The sequence below is a fragment of the Aquarana catesbeiana genome, linkage group LG02 (assembly GCF_042186555.1).
Source record: "Aquarana catesbeiana isolate 2022-GZ linkage group LG02, ASM4218655v1, whole genome shotgun sequence".
NCBI classification, from domain to species: domain Eukaryota; kingdom Metazoa; phylum Chordata; class Amphibia; order Anura; family Ranidae; genus Aquarana; species Aquarana catesbeiana.
The window spans coordinates 54,743,087-54,762,090 of record NC_133325.1 but is presented as its reverse complement, the minus strand read 5'-3'; the positions used below and the strand labels follow the sequence as shown (position 1 = coordinate 54,762,090).

The window sequence follows — 19,004 nt, the reverse complement described above, 5'->3', positions numbered from 1 at the left end:
TCACAAGTTCAAAGTGAATCTCATCTCCCTCTGCCTCACTGTCTGAGGTCTTCATAGATGGATGGCTTGGTTGGTTGGGATGGTTCCAGTTCTTCCTGGCTGTCCTTAGCAGGAGAACACACCATAACGGCTGTTGGAGTTTGCGTATGGCTTGTACCCCACTCTTTAAGGGGTATCTGCACCACGTGCCTCACCAGACATTCCATTTGCTGTATATCACCATCCCCTTTTCCAACTGCCCAGACTTAGCATGGATCACACAGAGACTTGCCCTCTGGGACCTGAGTCCCGTATCCCCAGCAGGCTCCTTCCTCTGATCTGCTGACATGGCGGTGGGTGCGGTGCCTAGAGGAGGCTTCAGAGCTTCTCCTGCAATGCCTGGACCTTGAGGGTGACCTATGGCATCTAGATCTGGAAGAAGAATGTTGATGCTGTGACCTAATGAGGTCTTTGTCATCTCGTGCCGTGTATTGTCGATCTGACCTGGAAGAACTCACAAAAAACAAAATAGGTTAGAAAGGAAAGGGTTAAAAACCCCAAAAGAGTGCCCAGGCCAGCTAGGAAAGGAAAGGGTTAAACGCACCCTCTCGTACCTGCTATGCAAGGACTGGCCACAAAGGGGGGGCAGTCATACATCCATAGTGTGGAACTGCACAGTCAGCTAACCTGCACAGGTGATAGAGCCATAGCAGGATCACACACAGGCAGCACACAAGGGTGTTAGAGCATATACCTGTGATGATTGCACACAAAAAGGAACGTGGCTTCTGGCTCTGGTCAAAAATTTATGGGAGTGGGATCTAGGTATGCTGCCATGGAGTCTGTCAGGAAATTAATTTTAGTGTATTTTTTCCTGTCAAATTTGTGTTTGGTAAACAAATGCGCAATATATCTTGTGACCAAAAAAAATTCTACAGTCGCCATTTTGTTCTCCAGAGCCTCTGCTTTCTGAAAATATATATATAATGTTTGGGTATTTTTCTAGCAAAAAATTGTTAATTTTAACGTGAGTGAAAAATTTAAAATTGCCCCGGACAGCAAGTGGTTGAAGAGACACCATCTTCAAAAAAATAATATACAGTGTATGTGTATATACATTATGTGTGTGTGTGTGTGTGTATATATATATATATATATATATATATATACACATACTATATTACCAAAAGTATTGGGACGCCTACCTTTACACCCACATGAACTTTAATGGCATCCCAGTCTTAGTCTGTAGTGTTCAATATTGAGTTGGCCCACCCTTTGCCGCTATAACAGCTTCAACTCTTCTGGGAAGGCCGTCCACAAGGTTTAGGAGTGTGTCTATGGGAATGTTTGACCATTCTTCCAGAAGACTGATGTGAACGAGAAGGCCTGGCTCGCAGTCTCCACTCTAATTCATCTCAAAGGTGTTCTATCGGGTTGCGGTCAGGACTCTGTGCAGTCCAGTCAAGTTCCTCCAGCCCAAACTCGCTCATCCATGTCTTTATGGACCTTGCTTTGTGCACTGGTGCGCAGTCATGTTGGAACAGGAAGGGCCCATCCCCAAACTGTTCCCACAAAGTTGGGAGCATGAAATTGTCCAAAATGTCTTGATATGCTGACGCCTTAAGAGTTCCCTTCACTGGAACTAAGTGGCCAAGCCCAACCCCTGAATAACAGCCCCACACCATAATGCCCCCTCCACCAAATGATTTGGACCAGTGCACAAAGCAAGGTCCTTAAAGACATGGCTGAGCGAGTGTGGGGTGGAGGAACTTGACTGGCCTGCACAAAGTCCTGACCTTAACCCGATAGAACACCTGTAGGGGCTGCTGGTAATTGTGGTCCGTCTCTCACCCTGCACAGCCGGGCATACGAATTTCCAGACATATAGCGGTCAAGAAATGGTCCTTGTACTTTGAGTTTGTTTTTTTTTTTATTGAGGGGATTATAACTTGGATTAGGATAGGGGGCATATGGGATGCCCAGGTGCTCAATAGGAATTTGTTAGGGACACAACTATATACTTCCTGTATATGTAAACCTCTTTTCTTCTCTCTCCAGTACTGACTTGTTTGAAGAACTACAACTCCGAGGACCAGCTAGCACTGAATTGCAGGCCTGACACTGGCTCAGCCAGGCCCAAATCAAAACTCCCTTTGCAGGCAAGGACCGCGGCCAATATGGTGTAGCAAAAATGATAGTCCTAGTGCTAGCCGTTCCAGGTGGCTACTGATTCCAGTACCATCTCTTCAGGCTCTGCCAGCCCTGCTGGCTGGAGCTGCCTGTTTCCACTGCCCATGCCACCACAGTCCTCCTTACTGGCTCTGCAGCCATCCCAGATTGCTTGCACCCAGTCCTCTCAGGTTGTTTCTCCTGGAGACTTGGCTGGCAGTACTCTCCCGCTGTCCTCTTTGCTCCCAGTGCCACCTGGCCAGGACACCTCAGTGGTTTTAGGAAGGCCCACACACAAGCCCAGGCCCAAGGGCTCCACCCAGACTGGGGAGCTCCCTTAAAGGCCATGACAGCCTAACACTCCATCTCCAGCTTCCACCCGAATAACTCCTCCCCAGCTGTGCTGACTCTGAGTATTTGAGGAGGCCTGCCCCAATTTGGGGGATTGGACAGGGCACTCAGAATACTCCAGGCAGCTGCACCTTACCTCCCCTCCTCCTTTCCAAAAGGTTCTAGTGCATTCTAAAAAGAGGGGGAGGTCTCAGTGATGCTACCTGTGAGTCATCCAGCTATCCCTGGATTTCTGCCCAACCCAGGAAACACACAGGCTTGACTGCCAGCCAAGCCTGGAAATTTACCTACACTACAAAAAAACTCTTTACACTTCTAGCACACTAGAGGGTACTACACACCTTTGGGATGAATTAGAGCAGAGACTGCGAGCCAAGCCTTCTCATCCAACATCAGTGCCTGACCTCACAAATGCGCTTCTAGGAAGAATGGTCAAACATTACCATAGACATACTCCTAAACCTTGTGGATGGCCTTCCCAGAAGAGTTGAAGCTGTTATAGCGGCCAACTCGATATTAAACCCTACGGACTAAGACTGACATGTCATTAAAGTTCATGTATGTGTGTAAAGGCAGGCGTCCCAATACTTTCGGTAATACAGCGTATATCAATGAACACTCTACAGGACTTGAAACAGACAAAAATAGCATTAGGGGGTTTTAATAGCATCGATGTTGGTGCTATTAATAACCTCTTACGGTATTTGTGTCTATTTTCAGTCCAGTGGTGTGTAAACTGTTTGGTCTACTGGATAAAAGTTTACTGTGTTGATGCACCCAGGCATTACAGTACCTCTGTAAAGAGTGCGGGTAACATCTTCCATCGCTATATACTATACGTTTATACTGTATGTCAATAAATGTAAGTAGGATAAGTAATGTTAAAAATCAATAGACCCATAGCTGTAATGTAAAAATGGTTTGGTCCATAAAAGGGGCTGAAGTGGTTATAAGTATAACGGAAGACAAAACTTTGCTTTTTTTTTAGGTTTTCATAGAGTGGAGAGAGGTTAGAAAACCTGTTATGTTTTTATTGCTGAGTGGTCACCAAAAAAGTATAGATGGCAAAAAATACAACTGACAGGAGTTATTATCCCCCCATCCTTACTCTATCCAAACAAATAGACCTATAGCTGTAATGTAAAAATGGTTTGGTCTATAAGAGGGGTTGAAGTGGTTATAAGTATAACGGAAGACAAAACTGTGCTTTTTTTAGGTTTTCATAGAGTGGAGAGAGGTTAGAAAACCTGTTCTGTTTTTATTGCTGTGTGGTCACCAAAAAAGTCTATAAGTATATAAGTCTTCTAATGAGGACACAAGCTCTGGTGACCACCAAGGATTTCCCTGACTTCCTGTTTTGGCCATGGAACAGGAAGTGAAGGGAAATCTCCACAATGGGATACAGATGGCAAAAAAATACAACTGACAGAAGTTATTATCCCCCCCATCCTTACTCTATCCAAACAAATAGACCTATAGCTGTAATGTAAAAATGGTTTGGTCCATAAGAGGTGCTGAAGTGCTTATAAGTATAACGGAAGACAAAACTTTGCTTTTTTAGGTTTTCATAGAGTGGAGAGAGGTTAGAAAACCTGTTCTGTTTTTATTGCTGTGTGGTCACCAAAAAAGTCTATAAGTCTTCTAATGAGGACACAAGCTCTGGTGACCACCAAGGATTTCCCTGACTTCCTGTTTTTGCTATGGAACAGGAAGTGAAGGGAAATCTCCCCAATGGGATACAGATGGCAAAAAAATCAAACTGACAGGAGTTATTATCCCCCCCCCCATCCTTACTCTATTCAAACATGTTTGCCTTCAGTTCTACTTTAATAATATATAATGATAACTAATATCCTTGGTGGTTCTGTGGTAGACCCATGTCTATACATACAATCTTACTCAACCACCAGACATTAAATGTCATTTTATATAACAAGTACTGAAAGCAACAGCTACTACAATAAAAAAATAGATCAGATTACATTATTTAATATGCAATGAAAAAAAAAAAGAAAAAAGCTGGGTTAGAGGAAACCCCTCATAATGGGCACATCAAGTGTGTAGAACCAGAATCTCATCAACAGTCCCTGAGAAATAGAAGGTGGTTTACATCTCCGACATCCTCCATAAACTGAAATATAGGCTTCGGATGGTCCGACTCTTTTAAATATCACCGAGTTTCTACTGGTCTCCTCCCTGTGTAATAATACCTCTGTATACATAACAGCCTCCCCGTAACAGTACAGAGATAATGATATGTTTTCTCCGGTTCATTCACCACCACCTGTCTGCACAATAGGTATGTCATTTCTTCTTCATATCAACATAACAGAATATAATCCATGTACACAATGCAGAAAAACATGCGGGAACCTGGAAGACAAAATATTTTTGGGGAGGATTGGAGTGTGGTCAGTGGCTGGAGCCTGTTTATCTATATGTTTGTGACCACTGAAGGTGTTATCGCCTCTGTCTCAGGACGATGAGTCACGAAAGGTTGGAAAAACAGAATTATAGCGATAAACAAATTATTAGAGGAATAAATATAAATAGACTTAGAAAAGTGTTAAAGTGATCCTGTATTTTCCCCTTACAGGATATGGCAACAAGGTCACAGAGGGGGCCCGTTCACAATGCACTTGCTCTATGTGCAATACGTTGAAGTGCCATTCATTATGATTGGCATCTCAACATGTTGTACACTAGGGTCCAACACACAGCACACAACAATGCACCACCAACGCATATACTGTCCATTGTGGTGATCTTCTTAATGAATATGTGACATAATGTGCATTAACGTATGTGCAGTAACGCACTGTAAGAGGCTCAGTAACGCACTGTAATGAGCCTCATACAGTACTCGCAAGAACCCTGCTGGGTCTTCCAAGATTTCTTACAGGATCCCTGCAGGGTCTTCCAGGATTCCTAGGACCTCCACTACCAGAGCTACCCGCCATCTGCCATGACCTCTGTCTGTACCTGACTACTCTCTTACCTGCCGCCTGCCATTACCCCTGTTTGGACCCGACTATTCTCTTACCTGCCTCCTGCCATGACTCCTGTCTAGAACCAACTACTCTCTTACCTGCCAACTGCCATGACTCCAGACTGGACCTGACTACTCTCTTCCCTGCCACTTGCCATGACCCTCTGTCTGGACCCGATTGCTCTCTTACCTTCCACCTGCCATGACTACTGTCTAGACCCGACTACTCTCTTACCTGCCATGACTCCTGACTGGACCCAACTACTCTTTTACCTTCCACCTGCCATGACTCCTGTCTAGACCTGACTACTCTCTTACCTGCCATGACTCCTGACTGGACCCGACTACTCTCTTACCTTCCACCTGCCATGACTCCTGTCTAGACCTGACTACTCTCTTACCTGCCATGACTCCTGACTGGACCCGACTACTCTCTTACCTTCCACCTGCCATGACTCCTGTCTAGACCTGACTACTCTCTTACCTGCCATGACTCCTGACTGGACCCGACTACTCTCTTACCTTCCACCTGCCATGACTCCTGTCTAGACCTGACTACTCTCTTACCTGCCATGACTCCTGTCTAGATCCGACTACTTTCTTACCTGCCACCTGCCATGACTCCTAACTGGACCCAACTACTCTCTTCTCTGCCCCCTACCATGACCCTCTGTCTGGACCCGACCCGACTACTCTCTTACCTTCAACCTGCCATGACTCCTGTCTAGACCCGACTGCTCTCTTACCTGCCACCTGCCATGACTCCTGTCTGGACCCAACTACTCTCTTCCCTGCCACCTGCCATGGTCCTCCGTCTGGACCCGACTACTCTCTCACCTGCCACCTTCCATGACTCTTGTCCAGACCTGACTACTCTCTTACCTGCCACCTGTCATGACTTCTGTGTTGACCCAACTACTCTCTTCTCTGCCACTTGCTATGACTTCTGTCTAGAACCAACTACTCTCTTACCTGCCAACTGCCATGAATCCTGACTGGACCCGACTAGGATTGCCACCTTATCCCTTTAAACCCGAACACATATGAATTACACAGGTTCTATGGCTAATTGAATGCAGATAAGGCAAGTGAGTTTAATTATCACCTTAATCAGCCACAGAACCTGTGTAATTAATATGTGTTCGGGTTTAAAGGGATGAGGTGGCAACTCTAGACCCGACTAATCTCTTCCCTGCCACCTACCATGACCCTCTGTCTGGACCCGACTACTCCCTACCACCAATGAAAGGGGCACTTTTCCACTGACCATTAATATAAAGCGGACCTTCAGCACTGACCACCAGTGTTAGGGGTCTCTCCTCCACTTGCCATCAATATAAGGTCTGATGACCTCCTCCACTAATTACCAGTGTGAGGGGGGCTTCTTCACTGAACACCAATACAAGGGGCACTACAGTGACTACCAAATGTAAGTGGCCCAAACATTGATCACCAATGTAAAAGGTCTCTTCTCCACTGACCACCAACATAGGAGGGTCCGTCTTCACTGATCACCAATGTGAGGGGCCATTTCTCTACATACCACTAATAGGGTAAATAGAGGGCACTTCTTCACTGAGTCCGACTATCAATGTAATTACCACGTCTCCCACTGACACCAATGTGGGGGTGGGCCTTTCTTTACTAAATACCAATATAAGGAACACTACAGTACAGTGACTACGAAATGTAAGTGGCCTAAACACTGATCACCAATGTGAGAGACCCTAGAGAGACTATCAATGCAAGTGGCCCCAGCATCAACCACCAATGTAAGAGGGTTGTTCTCCACTCCCCACCAGTTTAAAGGGAAATGTCACTATTAACCATCATTTTAAATATTATCTTACATTGATCAACCTAGCATGGTCATTGTAACGTCCCCTCTACATTGGTGGTCAGCGTAACGTCCCCTCTACATTGATAGTCAGCGTAAAAACCCCTCTACATTGGTGGTCAGCGTAACGTCCCCTCTACATTGATAGTCAGCGTAATGTCCCCTCTACATTGATAGTCAGCGTAACAACCCCTCTACATTGGTGGTCAGCGTAACGTCCCCTCTACATTGATAGTCAGCGTAATGTCCCCTCTACATTGATAGTCAGCGTAACAACCCCTCTACATTGGTGGTCAGCGTAACGTCCCCTCTACATTGATAGTCAGCGTAACAACCCCTCTAAGTTGGTGGTCAGCGTAACGTCCCCTCTACATTGATGGTCAGCGTAACATCCCCTCTACATTGGTGGTCAGCGTAACAACCCCTCTACATTGGTGGTCAGCGTAACGTCCCTCCTCCACCAATCACATTGACAGGTGTATGTTCATTTCATGTTATGAAACAGGATAATAACTTGTATGAGTTGGACGTTGTGATAGGACAATTATCATCTCCTATGTAAAATAACGCCTCCATCTCTGTGAATGGTCTCCAATGTCTGGGCACCAGGGTTGCCAACCGTCAGTAAATTTACTGACAGTTTGTAAAAAATCTGTGGTTCTTACAACTGTCTGTAAATATCAGGGGCTGATAATTTGTCGTTCTGTGTTGACCTTTTAAGTATAAAACAGACCAATTACTTGTTATGGGTATTATCAGTGTTTCTATCATAGGCATGCGCACAGGGTGTGCTGTGTGTTCCTGGGCACACCCTAATCACCCTGTGCAGTGCCGATTTCCCCTGCTTCCTGGCGCCCCCTGTCTCCTGCCGGATGCTGCGGGGGATGTTTCAGGGTGGAGAGCAGGGAAAGGACCAGTAAATATTTCATTTACCGGCCCTTCCCTTTTCTGAATGAACACTATGAGTGATCTGAACTGGTCGCTCCTGTGTTCATTATTAACTGAAGCATAATAAATCTGTTTATTATGCTTCAGTTTGTGAATGAACAGGAAGCCGCTCAGCAAAGAGCACTTCTCATTCATTCACTTCCAGTGCAGCTGAGGCTGCAGAGAAAGGGATTGGGGATTGTCTGTCTGTCTGTTTAGACCTCTGATATTTCACCAAAGACCCCAAACAGGGCTCCTATAAAAAATAATAGTGTAAAAAATAATTAAAAAAATAAAAATTGTAAAAAAATAATAAAAAATAATATTGTAAAAAAAAATTTAAAAAATAAAAATAGTAAAAAGATAATAAAGAATAATGTTGTAAAAAGTATTTAAATAATACAAATTGTAAAAAAATAATATTGTAAAAAATAAAAATTGTACAAAATAATAAAAAATAATATTGTAAAAATAATTTAAAAAAATAAATTAATTAAAAATATAATAAATAATATTGTAAAAAATAATGAAAAAAATGTAAAAAATAATGTAAAATAATATTGTAAAAAATAATAAAAAAATAAAAGTTGTAAAAAATAATAAAGAATAATATTGTAAAAAATGATTAAAAAATACAAATTGTAAAAAATAATAAAAAATAATATTGTAAAAAATAATTTAAAAAATACAAATTGTAAAAAAAAATTATGAAAAATAATATTGTAAAAAATAATAAAAAAATTAAAATGGTAAAAAATTATAAAAAATAATATTGCAAAAAATAATAAAAAAATAAAAATGGTCTGAAAATAATAAAAAATTATATTGTAAAAAATAATTAAAAAAATAAAAATGGTAAGAAATAATAAAAATAAAAACTCCTAACACAAACCTCTGCTCTACTGACACCGTGCACTGCTCTGCTGATATATGTGTTTGTGCTTTGGGGTGCACACCATGATACAATAGGCTGCGCACTACAATGCTTTCCATATTATTATTATTATACAGGATTTATATAGCGCCGACAGTTTGCACAGCGCTTTACAACATTAGGGCAGACAGTACAATTACAATACAATTCAGTACAGGAGGAATCAGAGGGCCCTGCTTGTTAGAGCTTACAATCTAGGAGGGAGGGTCAAGTTATACAAAAGGGTAATAGCTGTGGGGGATGAGCTAATGGAGAAAATAGTGCAGTTGTTAGATGGAGGCAGGATAGGCTGCTCTGAATAGGAAAGTTTTCAGGGATCGCCTAAAAGTGGATAAATTTGGAGGCAGTCTGACAGATTGGGGTAGGGAATTCCAGAGGATGGGCGAGGCTCGGGAGAAGTCCTGGAGGCGGATATGGGAGGAGGTGATGAGGGAGCTAGAGAGCAGGAGGTCTTGGGAGGAATGGAGGTGGCGATTAGGTTGGTATTTTGAGACTAGGCTAGTGATGTAGCTGGGGGCAGAGTTGTGGATGGCTTTGTAACTTATTGTTAGTATTTTGAATTTAATTCGTTGGGCGAGTGGCAGCCAATGAAGGGATTGGCAGAGAGGGGTAGCAGACACTGAGCGGTCTGTAAGGTGGATGAGTCTGGCAGCAGCATTCATGATGGACTGAAGGGGGGATAGTCTATTTAAAGGTAAGCCAATGAGGAGGGAGTTGCAGTAGTCGAGGCGAGAGATAACCAGGGAGTGAATCAGGAGCTTTGTGGTTTCATTGGTTAGAAAGGGACGTAGTTTAGAGATGTTGCGGAGGTTGAGGCGGCAAGCTTTGGAAAGTGATTGGATGTGGGGGCTGAAAGGAGAGTTCAGAATCTAGGATAACACCTAGTACCCTGACATGTGGGGACGGGTGGATGGTTTTGCCATTGCTCTTGACAGAGAAGTCAGGGGAAGAGGCACGTGGGGGAGGAAATATTATAAGCTCGGTTTTGGACAAGTTGAGTTTGAGGAAGTGGTGTGGCATCCATACAGATATGTCGGTTAGTAAGTTAGTGATATGTGAGGAGACTGATGGAGCGAGTTGAGGGGTGGAGAGATAGATTTGTGTGTCGTCAGCATAGAAATGATATTGAAAGCCGTGAGAGGCTATCAGCTGACCCAGGGAAGAGGTGTAGATTAAAAATAAAAGGGGTCAAAGAACAGAACCTTGGGGGACCCCAACAGAGAAGGGAAGAGGAGTGGAGGAAGTAGAATTGTAAGTGACACTGAAGGTGCGTTGGGATAGGTAGGATGAGAGCCACTGAAGAACACAGTCACAGAGACTGAGGGAGTAAAGTTTTTTGAGGAGGAGGGGGTGGTCAACCGTGTCAAAGGCAGCTGAAAGGTCCAGAAGTAGGAGTACAGAATAGTTTCCATTGGTTTTTGCAGTTAGTAGGTCATTTGTGAGTTTTAAAAGAGCAGTTTCTGTGGAGTGTTGAGGGCGAAATTCTGATTGAAGGGGATCAAGAAGGTTGTTTTTAATGAGGTGGTCACTCAGTTGGTTGTAAACCAGGCGTTCAAGGAGTTTAGAGGAAAAGGGGAGCAAGGAGATAGGGCGTAGGTTGTTAAGATTGGTAGGGTCCAAGGACGGCTTTTTAAGTATGGGGGTGACCAGTGCATGTTTTAGAGCATTGGGGAAGGTGCCAGAGGTGAGGGAGAGATTGAAGATGTGGGTTAGAGAGTGTAGAATGGAGTCAAAGGGCGACTGTAGTATTTGAGAGGGAATATGATCCAGGGGACAGGTGGTTAGGTGGGCGTTAGAAAGGAGTTTAGCAACTTCGTCTGTAGTAGCAGATTTGAATAGGGGGAGTGTCAGTTGTACCTGTTGACATGGGGTCTTAACTGGGGGAGATACCTGTAGAGTGGAGATTTCATCATGGATTGTATCAATCTTGTTTTTGAAGTGAATGGCGATCTCCTGGGCAGTGAGTGAGTCAGTGGGTGGAGGCGGTGGAGGACGAAGTAGAGAGATGAAGGTAGAGAAGAGTTTACAGGGACTGGATGAGAAGGTGTTAATAAGAGCTGTAAAATAGGTCTGCTTGGCAGTGTGGAGGTCAGAATAGTATTTTTGGAGGGCAGATTTGTGTTGGTTGAAATCTTTGAGAGACTTAGTCTTGTGCCACAGACGCTCAAGAGCGTGACTACGTTTTTTGAGAGTTCTAGTGTCATCTGTTTGCCAGGGTTGTAGGGGTCGAGGCCTGATTCTGCGTGTAGTGAGGGGAGCGAGCTTGTCCAGGGTGGAGGACAGGGATTTGTTGTAGATGGACGTGGCTTAGTTAGGGCAGGACAGGGGAGAGATTTTGTCATAGAGGTGGTCAGTAGCAGAATAGAGGAGAGAAGAGTTGAAGTTGCGAAAGTTTCCATGGGTGATGGTTAGGCGATTGGAGGGAAAGGTGGTGGAAGACGGGGAGAGAGAAACTAATAAGGTGGTGGTCGGAGAGAGGTAAAGGAATGTTGGAGAAATTGCATGGAGAGCAAAGGTAGGAGAATACAAGGTGAAGGGTGTTGCCAGGGGCGTTGCTAGGTCTGCAAAAGATCTGGGGCTAGAGCCCATAGCAGCGGTCACCATCCTTTTTGTATGCCCGCGGGGGGAGGTGGTAAGCAATTTTTCACGGGCGATGGCTGGTGTTGGAGCTTTAATCATCATGGCACCATGGTTGATATTGTGTCAGGGTGATTGAAGTGCATTGTTTCTATTGTTACATTCTAATATATAATAAAGTGGTTCAATTCACCATACTGCAGAATCAGTGGGAGCCCTGGGCATGTCACTTGCCACATCTCCTGCCACCAGATGCAGCGTGTCACTTGCCACTGTCATCAAATGCAGCGTGTTACTTGCCACTAGATGTAGATTGTCACTTGCCATGTCGCCTGCCACCATTTGCAGATTGCCACTTGCCACATTACCTGCCACCATTTGCAGATTGCCACGTCACCTGCCACCATTTGCAGATTGGCAATTGCTATGTCTCCTGGCACCATTTGCAGATTGCCACATCTCCTGCCACCATTTGCAGATTGTCACTTGCCACGTCACTGGCCACCAGATGTGGGTTGTCATTTGCCAACTGATGTGGATTGTCACTTGCCATGCCAGCCAGTTCCACCAAATGTGCATTGACGCTGCATTGGTGGCAGGCTGACACCACTGGTCCATTTAGAGAGAGCAGGAGAGCGGTGATGTGGGGTGGGCAGTGAGAGATGATGTAATCTCGCTGCTCCCCGCCGCACCTCCGACATTGAAGCAAGGGGGTCTGGCTGCAAAGTGGAGCTCCACAATGACAGGAAGCATGTGACCTCCACTCCACCGTGCTGTGAGGGTGGAAGAGTGCTGATGTGTGGCGGCCAGTAAGAGATGGTGTCATCTCTCTGCCACTCGCCGCACCTCGCTCTCATATTGAAGAGGCCAGGCTGTGAAGAGCGCTGATGTGGAGCGGGCGGAGAGAGATATCATCTCTGCTCGTCCTCCTGCTTTTCTCCTCTCCCCTGCCTTTCTCATGCAGCCAGCCTGCCCGCCACAGCAGCCGCAACCCGCTGGTTAGGCAGGGAGCCTGCAGCATGAGACTCGGGGGCTATGGGCTCCAGATTCGGGGCTATAGCCCCAATAGCCACCCCCTAGCAACGCCCCTGGGTGTTGCCATCAGAGTGAGTAGAAGCCTGTACCCATTGCTTCAGGTCGAATGAAGAGGTTAGACTCAGTGGCATTGTTAGGTGGGTGTGGGGGGTGCGGGCCGCACATAGGTGACACCCGCCAGAGGGGTGACACCCGTAGATAGCAGCACGCACTGCTAACACTGCCCGCTGCCCTGATCTGCGCCTCAGGTCTTGCGCTGTGTCCCTCAGCGCAGCGGACTGAAGCATCCTCCCCCTCCTCTCTGTTTAAATCCACACAAGGGGAGGAGCCCGAGGGACACACACGGCTGTGTGTATCGTCCGCGCTGTTCTGAGGTCTGTAAACTTTATGTATATGTGGGTGGACATGTGCAGGGGGTGTCTATGCTAATGGGGGGTCTGCACTGAGGGGGGATTCTATACTAATTGGGGGTCTGCACTGAGCGGGGATTCTATACTAATGGGGGGTCTGCACTGAGGGAGGATTCTATACTAATGGGGGGTCTGCACTGAGGGAGATGCTATACTAATGGGGGGTCTGCACTGAGGGGGGATTCTATACTAATGGGGGGTCTGCTCTGAGGGGGGATTCTATACTAATGGGGTGTCTGTACTGAGGGGGGATTCTATACTAATGGGGGTCTGCACTGAGGGGGGTTCAATACTAACGGGGGTTGGCACTGAGGGGGGGATTTTATACTGATGGGGGTCTGCACTGAGGGGGGATTCTATACTGATGGGGGAGTCTGCACTGAGGGGGGATTCTATACTAATGGGGGGTCTGCACTGAGTGGGGATTCTATACTAATGGGGGCTCTGCACTGAGGGGGGATTCTATACTAATGGGGGTTGGCACTGAGGGGGGATTTTAAACTAATGGGGGTCTGCACTGAGGGGGGATTCTATACTGATGGGGGGAGTCTGCACTGAGGGGGGATTCTATACTAATGGGGGGGGTCTGCACTGAGAGGGGGATTCCATACTGATGGGGGTCAGCACTGAGGGGGGGTGTATGTACTGATGGGGAGGTCTGCACTGAGGTGGGAGTTTGATACTGATGGAGGGGGGGTCTGCAGACTCTGCACTGAGGGAGGGTGTCTGTACTGATGGGGGGGTCTGCAATAAGGGAGGAGAGTCTGTACTGAGGGAGGGGGTCAGTACTTAGTGGGGGGTCTATACTGAGGAAAGGGGTGCACTGAGCGGGGGTCTGTACTGATGGAGGGGGGTCTGTATTGAGGGAGGGGAGTCTGTACATAGTGGGGGGTCTATATTGATGGAAGGGGGTCTGTACTGAGGGAGGGGGTCAGTACTTAGTGGGGGGTTTATACTGAGGAAAGGGGGTGCACTGAGCGGGGGTCTGTACTGATGGAGGGGGGTCTGTACATAGTGGGGGGGTCTATATTGATGGAAGGGGGTCTGTACTGAGGGAGGGGGGCTATATTGATGGAGTGGGTTCTGTACTGAGGTAGTTGGTGGAGGAGGGGGTGACACCAATTTTTTTGGGACTGGGTGACACCAACCCTAGTGACGCTACTGGTTAGACTAAGAGGTTTAGAAGTAGCAGGAGCGTTTGTATTAGCAGGGATGTTGGAATCACCAAGAAGGATCATGGGAATTCCTGAAGAGAGAAAGTAGGATAGCCAGGCAGAAAACTCAAGGAAAGTCGATAATGGTCGACCATATTGTGTTAATACATCAAGTTTTTTTCAGTTTTTAACAGGTGTTCTGACATTTTTCAGGTTATCAGAAAAAAAAAAAAAAGGTGCTCCGTCAGTAAAATGTTTATGTTTTGTCAGTAAAAAATGCCGGGGGAGGTTGGCAAAGGCTGCTGGGCTCTGATTAGAAGTCGGTACGATCACCATCTCCGTCCCATAGTAGTGGAGCACGGATATGATGAGTGGAGGGAGCGTGCTGTGCCCCAGTACGGCCAGTAGATGTCGCCGGCGGGCACTGCGGTGAGGGGGCGGGGCGGAGGTGTGCGGGATATAGAGCTGAGCTCTGCGCACACATCACATTGTACCGGCGGAGGAGCTCCGTGTGATCAGCGCTGTACAGGTGAGAGAACACCGGGGACCGGAGAATCGTCCCCATTGGATGGAATTCTCCCGGAGCTGCCAGGACAGCTGTGGGGGGGATGGAGGGATGATCTGCAGCGGTGATGTGTGAGATTCTCTGCGGGAAAAGTTATACTGAGTGTTGGGTGAGATGCTCTGTAGGACTGGAGACTACAAAGGTGATAGTGAGGAAGTGATGCTCTGCAGGGTGTGAGTAGAAGGGGGAGGGACAGTATGGGGGGGGTCTGCACAGCTGGGATGGGAGTAATGATCTGCAGAAATAGGGGGGGGCACATTAATGGGGGTGATGATCTGCAGGAAAGGGAGACTTTGTTGGGAGAGATGCTCTGCAGACACTTGGTGGGAGACATATTTTGTGATAGCGATGCTCTGCAGGAAGGGGGCACATGGGGGGGGGTAGATGATCTGCAGGAATGGGGGGGAACAAAGATGCCCATTGATTTTGCTCAGCAAAGAATTACTAATAGTAGTATGCAGCATATAGGAACACAGGTGACCCTTTGTTGAGCGATGCTCTGCAGTGTGGGGGTGTGATCCTCTGCGGAGATGAGGGGTGATCTGTGTGACATTGGCGGCTCTGCAGAGCTTCTGCTGGGGGTCTCTTCTCTCTGATCTGTATTTCCTGTCCTCTGTATACAGGACCCCCCTCTGTATGTTATCACATGGGGCTCATTCACCATCTACACCAATCAGAATTTGCCTGTCATTACACATATCTGGCTGCTGTGGGCACCTGCCCTGAGCCGGTGTCTGGCTGCTGTGGGAATTTTGCCATTTTTTTACACCCCAGATGTAGATGGTGACTGTACACTGACATTGGGTTGTATGGGGGGGCGCTCGGTGACTGTACACTGACATTGGGTTGTATGGGGGGCGCTCGGTGACTGTACACTGACATTGGGTTGTATGGGGCGCTCGGTGACTGTACACGGACATTGGGTTGTATGGGGGGGCGCTCGGTGACTGTACACGGACATTGGGTTGTATGGGGGGGCGCTCGGTGACTGTACACGGACATTGGGTTGTATGGGGCGCTCGGTGACTGTACACGGACATTGGGTTGTGTGGGGCGCTCGGTGACTGTACACGGACATTGAATTGTATGGGGCGCTCGGTGACTGTACACGGACATTGGGTTGTATGGGGCGCTCGGTGACTGTACACTGACATTGGGTTGTATGGGGCGCTCGGTGACTGTACACTGACATTGGGTTGTATGGGGCGCTCGGTGACTGTACACGGACATTGGGTTGTGTGGGGCGCTCGGTGACTGTACACGGACATTGGGTTGTGTGGGGCGCTCGGTGACTGTACACGGACATTGGGTTGTGTGGGGCGCTCGGTGACTGTACACGGACATTGGGTTGTGTGGGGCGCTCGGTGACTGTACACTGACATTGGGTTGTGTGGGGCGCTCGGTGACTGTACACTGACATTGGGTTGTGTGGGGCGCTCGGTGACTGTACACTGACATTGGATTGTATGGGGCGCTCGGTGACTGTACACTGACATTGGATTGTATGGGGCGCTCGGTGACTGTACACTGACATTGGATTGTATGGGGCGCTCGGTGACTGTACACTGACATTGGGTTGTATGGGGCGCTCGGTGACTGTACACTGACATTGGGTTGTATGGGGGGGCGCTCGGTGACTGTACACTGACATTGGGTTGTATGGGGCGCTCGGTGACTGTACACTGACATTGGGTTGTATGGGGCGCTCGGTGACTGTACACTGACATTGGATTGTATGGGGCGCTCGGTGACTGTACACTGACATTGGATTGTATGGGGCGCTCGGTGACTGTACAACACTGCAGTTTCCTGCTGGAATGTGAGAAATGACATCATACAGAGTACTGGGAATCCTCCGGTGGTGATCTTGTATACATCTATTAAGGAGTGTGTTGTATATATATTGCTCATCCTGCTTAGTGCATATTATACATTATACAGTGTATGTTCTGAATGTTTATTTATATATGAGCCCAGCTGTTCCCAATGCCTCTTCATGATGGTCAAAGATTGTATTAGAGCTGCACGATTAATCATTAAGAATCGAAATCGCAATCTTTTTCTCTTCCCGATCTTCAAAACAGCATGTCACCATTCTTTCTAATAAGTGCAGAGAGTTCTCACAGCTGGGAAAGAAAAAAAAAAAAATCCAGGCAGCCTGCCAAGTTTAATCACAACAGAAGAATAAGTAGAAACAAAGTATCTTTTTGTTCTTTTATCACAGGAAAGAACTCCAGCGTGTAAATGAAGGAAGTTTTAACAATTTAAAGACCAAACCTTTTCTGACATTTGTTCATTACAAGTAAAAATCATTATTTCCAGCTAGAAAATTACTTGGAACACCCAAACTATATATATATATATATATATATATATATATATATATATATATATATTTTTTTTAGCAGAGACCCTAGAGAATAAAATGGTGGTTGTTGCAATATATTATGTCCCACCGTATTTGCGCAGCGGTCTTTCAAATGCATTAAAAAAAAAAAAAAACACTTTAATGAATTAAAAAAAAAAAAAAAACGAAATGGTAAAGTTAGAACATGAGAATCTCTAAAATGAGAATGTTTGTTTTTTTTTTTTTTTTTTTACTAGTGTCAGACCAGTACAGTGCAGTTGCTATGGATACTCCATCATTCTTTACAGTTTCTCCTTATTGTGTATCTCTGATCATTTCTAAGTTGCTCCTGGTTGTATACCGTGACCAGCCTGTGATTCAGATATTAATCTGATCTAGATCTAGATCTCTCATGTTCTGTTTTGCTTATTACAGTACAATAATATATATATTATATTATGTTTTATTTCGAGACTTTCTCTTTTTTTTTTTTTTTTTGTGTGTGTTTTTCTATGCATTTTTAAAAGTCAAGCATTTTCTTTTAGAACTGTTGCATCGAACCTCTTAGGTTTTTATTGCTATCTTTGTCCCCATTAGGGAGACTTGCCCTCTCTTATTGTTTCGATCACCAGTGTCACCAGAAATGAAAGTAAAAGGTCAATCCAAAATTTTAAGTTGCCACCAAAACTTTTTTCCTGGGAAATCTTGCAATGGGGGCGGCACACTAGTTCCTGTGGCAACTAACGGGGGACTTCACTTACATTGGAAAGAGATCCCTTCACTTCCTGTAAAGTCTGCAGGACAGGAAATAAAGGGGGAAAACTCCCAATCGAAACACAGTTGGTAAATAATTACCTAACAGTGGTTTTAACCTTCTACTAAAAAAATTAATAAAATTTTGCTCTTTTTAAATTTTTTTTTTTTTTTTTTTTTTTTTTTTAAATAAAGTTGATTTCTGGAATAATATAGTTTTGAATTCAGGAAAAGTTTGTTTTTAGATCAGGGGTCTCCAAACTTTCTAAACAAAGGGACCTGTTACCGGCCTTCAGACTTGAAAGGTCCCGACGTTAATCTGAATAAACAATTCAGTGGGAGGAATTGCACCCCATCATTGGTGTCATTGGCAAGAATTGTTCCCCGTTGTTGGCGTCATTGGGAGGAATTGCTCCCCATCGTTGGCGTCATTGGGAGGAATTGCTCCCCATCGTTGGCGTCATTGGGAGGAATTGCTCCCCGTCGTTGGCGTCATTGGGAGGATTTGCTCCCCGTCGCTTGGCGTCATTGGGAGGAATTGCTCACCGTCTTTTTGGGAGGAATTGCTCACCGTCTTTTTGGGAGGAATTGCTCACCGTCTTTTTGGGAGGAATTGCTCACCGTCTTTTTGGGAGGAATTGCTCACCGTCTTTTTGGGAGGAATTGCTCACCGTCATTGGTAGGAATTGCTCACCGTCATTGGGAGGAATTGCTCCCCGTCCTTGGCGTCATTGGGAGGAATTGCTCCCCGTCGTTGGCGTCATTGGGAAAAATTGCTCCCCGTCGTTGGCGTCATTGGGAGGAATTGCTCCCCGTCGTTGGCGTCATTGGGAAAAATTGCTCCCCGTCGTTGGCGTCATTAAGAAGAATTGCTCCCCGTCGTTGGCGTCATTGGGAGGAATTGCTCCCCGTCGTTGGCGTCTTTGGGAGGAATTGCTCACCGTCATTGGGAGGAATTGCTCACCGTCATTGGG

At 46.0% G+C, this 19,004-nt stretch overlaps 1 protein-coding gene across 2 annotated transcripts in view; it reads left to right on the top strand.

Moving 5' to 3' along the window:
* The first annotated feature begins 14,785 nt into the window (after positions 1-14,785).
* RELT (RELT TNF receptor) overlaps positions 14,786-19,004 on the top strand; it is a 94,851-nt gene continuing 90,632 nt past the window's right edge. For both annotated transcript variants that reach the window (XM_073612919.1, XM_073612918.1), the window contains exon 1: positions 14,786-14,894. The gene's annotated coding sequence lies outside the window, so the exon portion shown is untranslated. The remainder of the gene's footprint in view (positions 14,895-19,004) is intronic.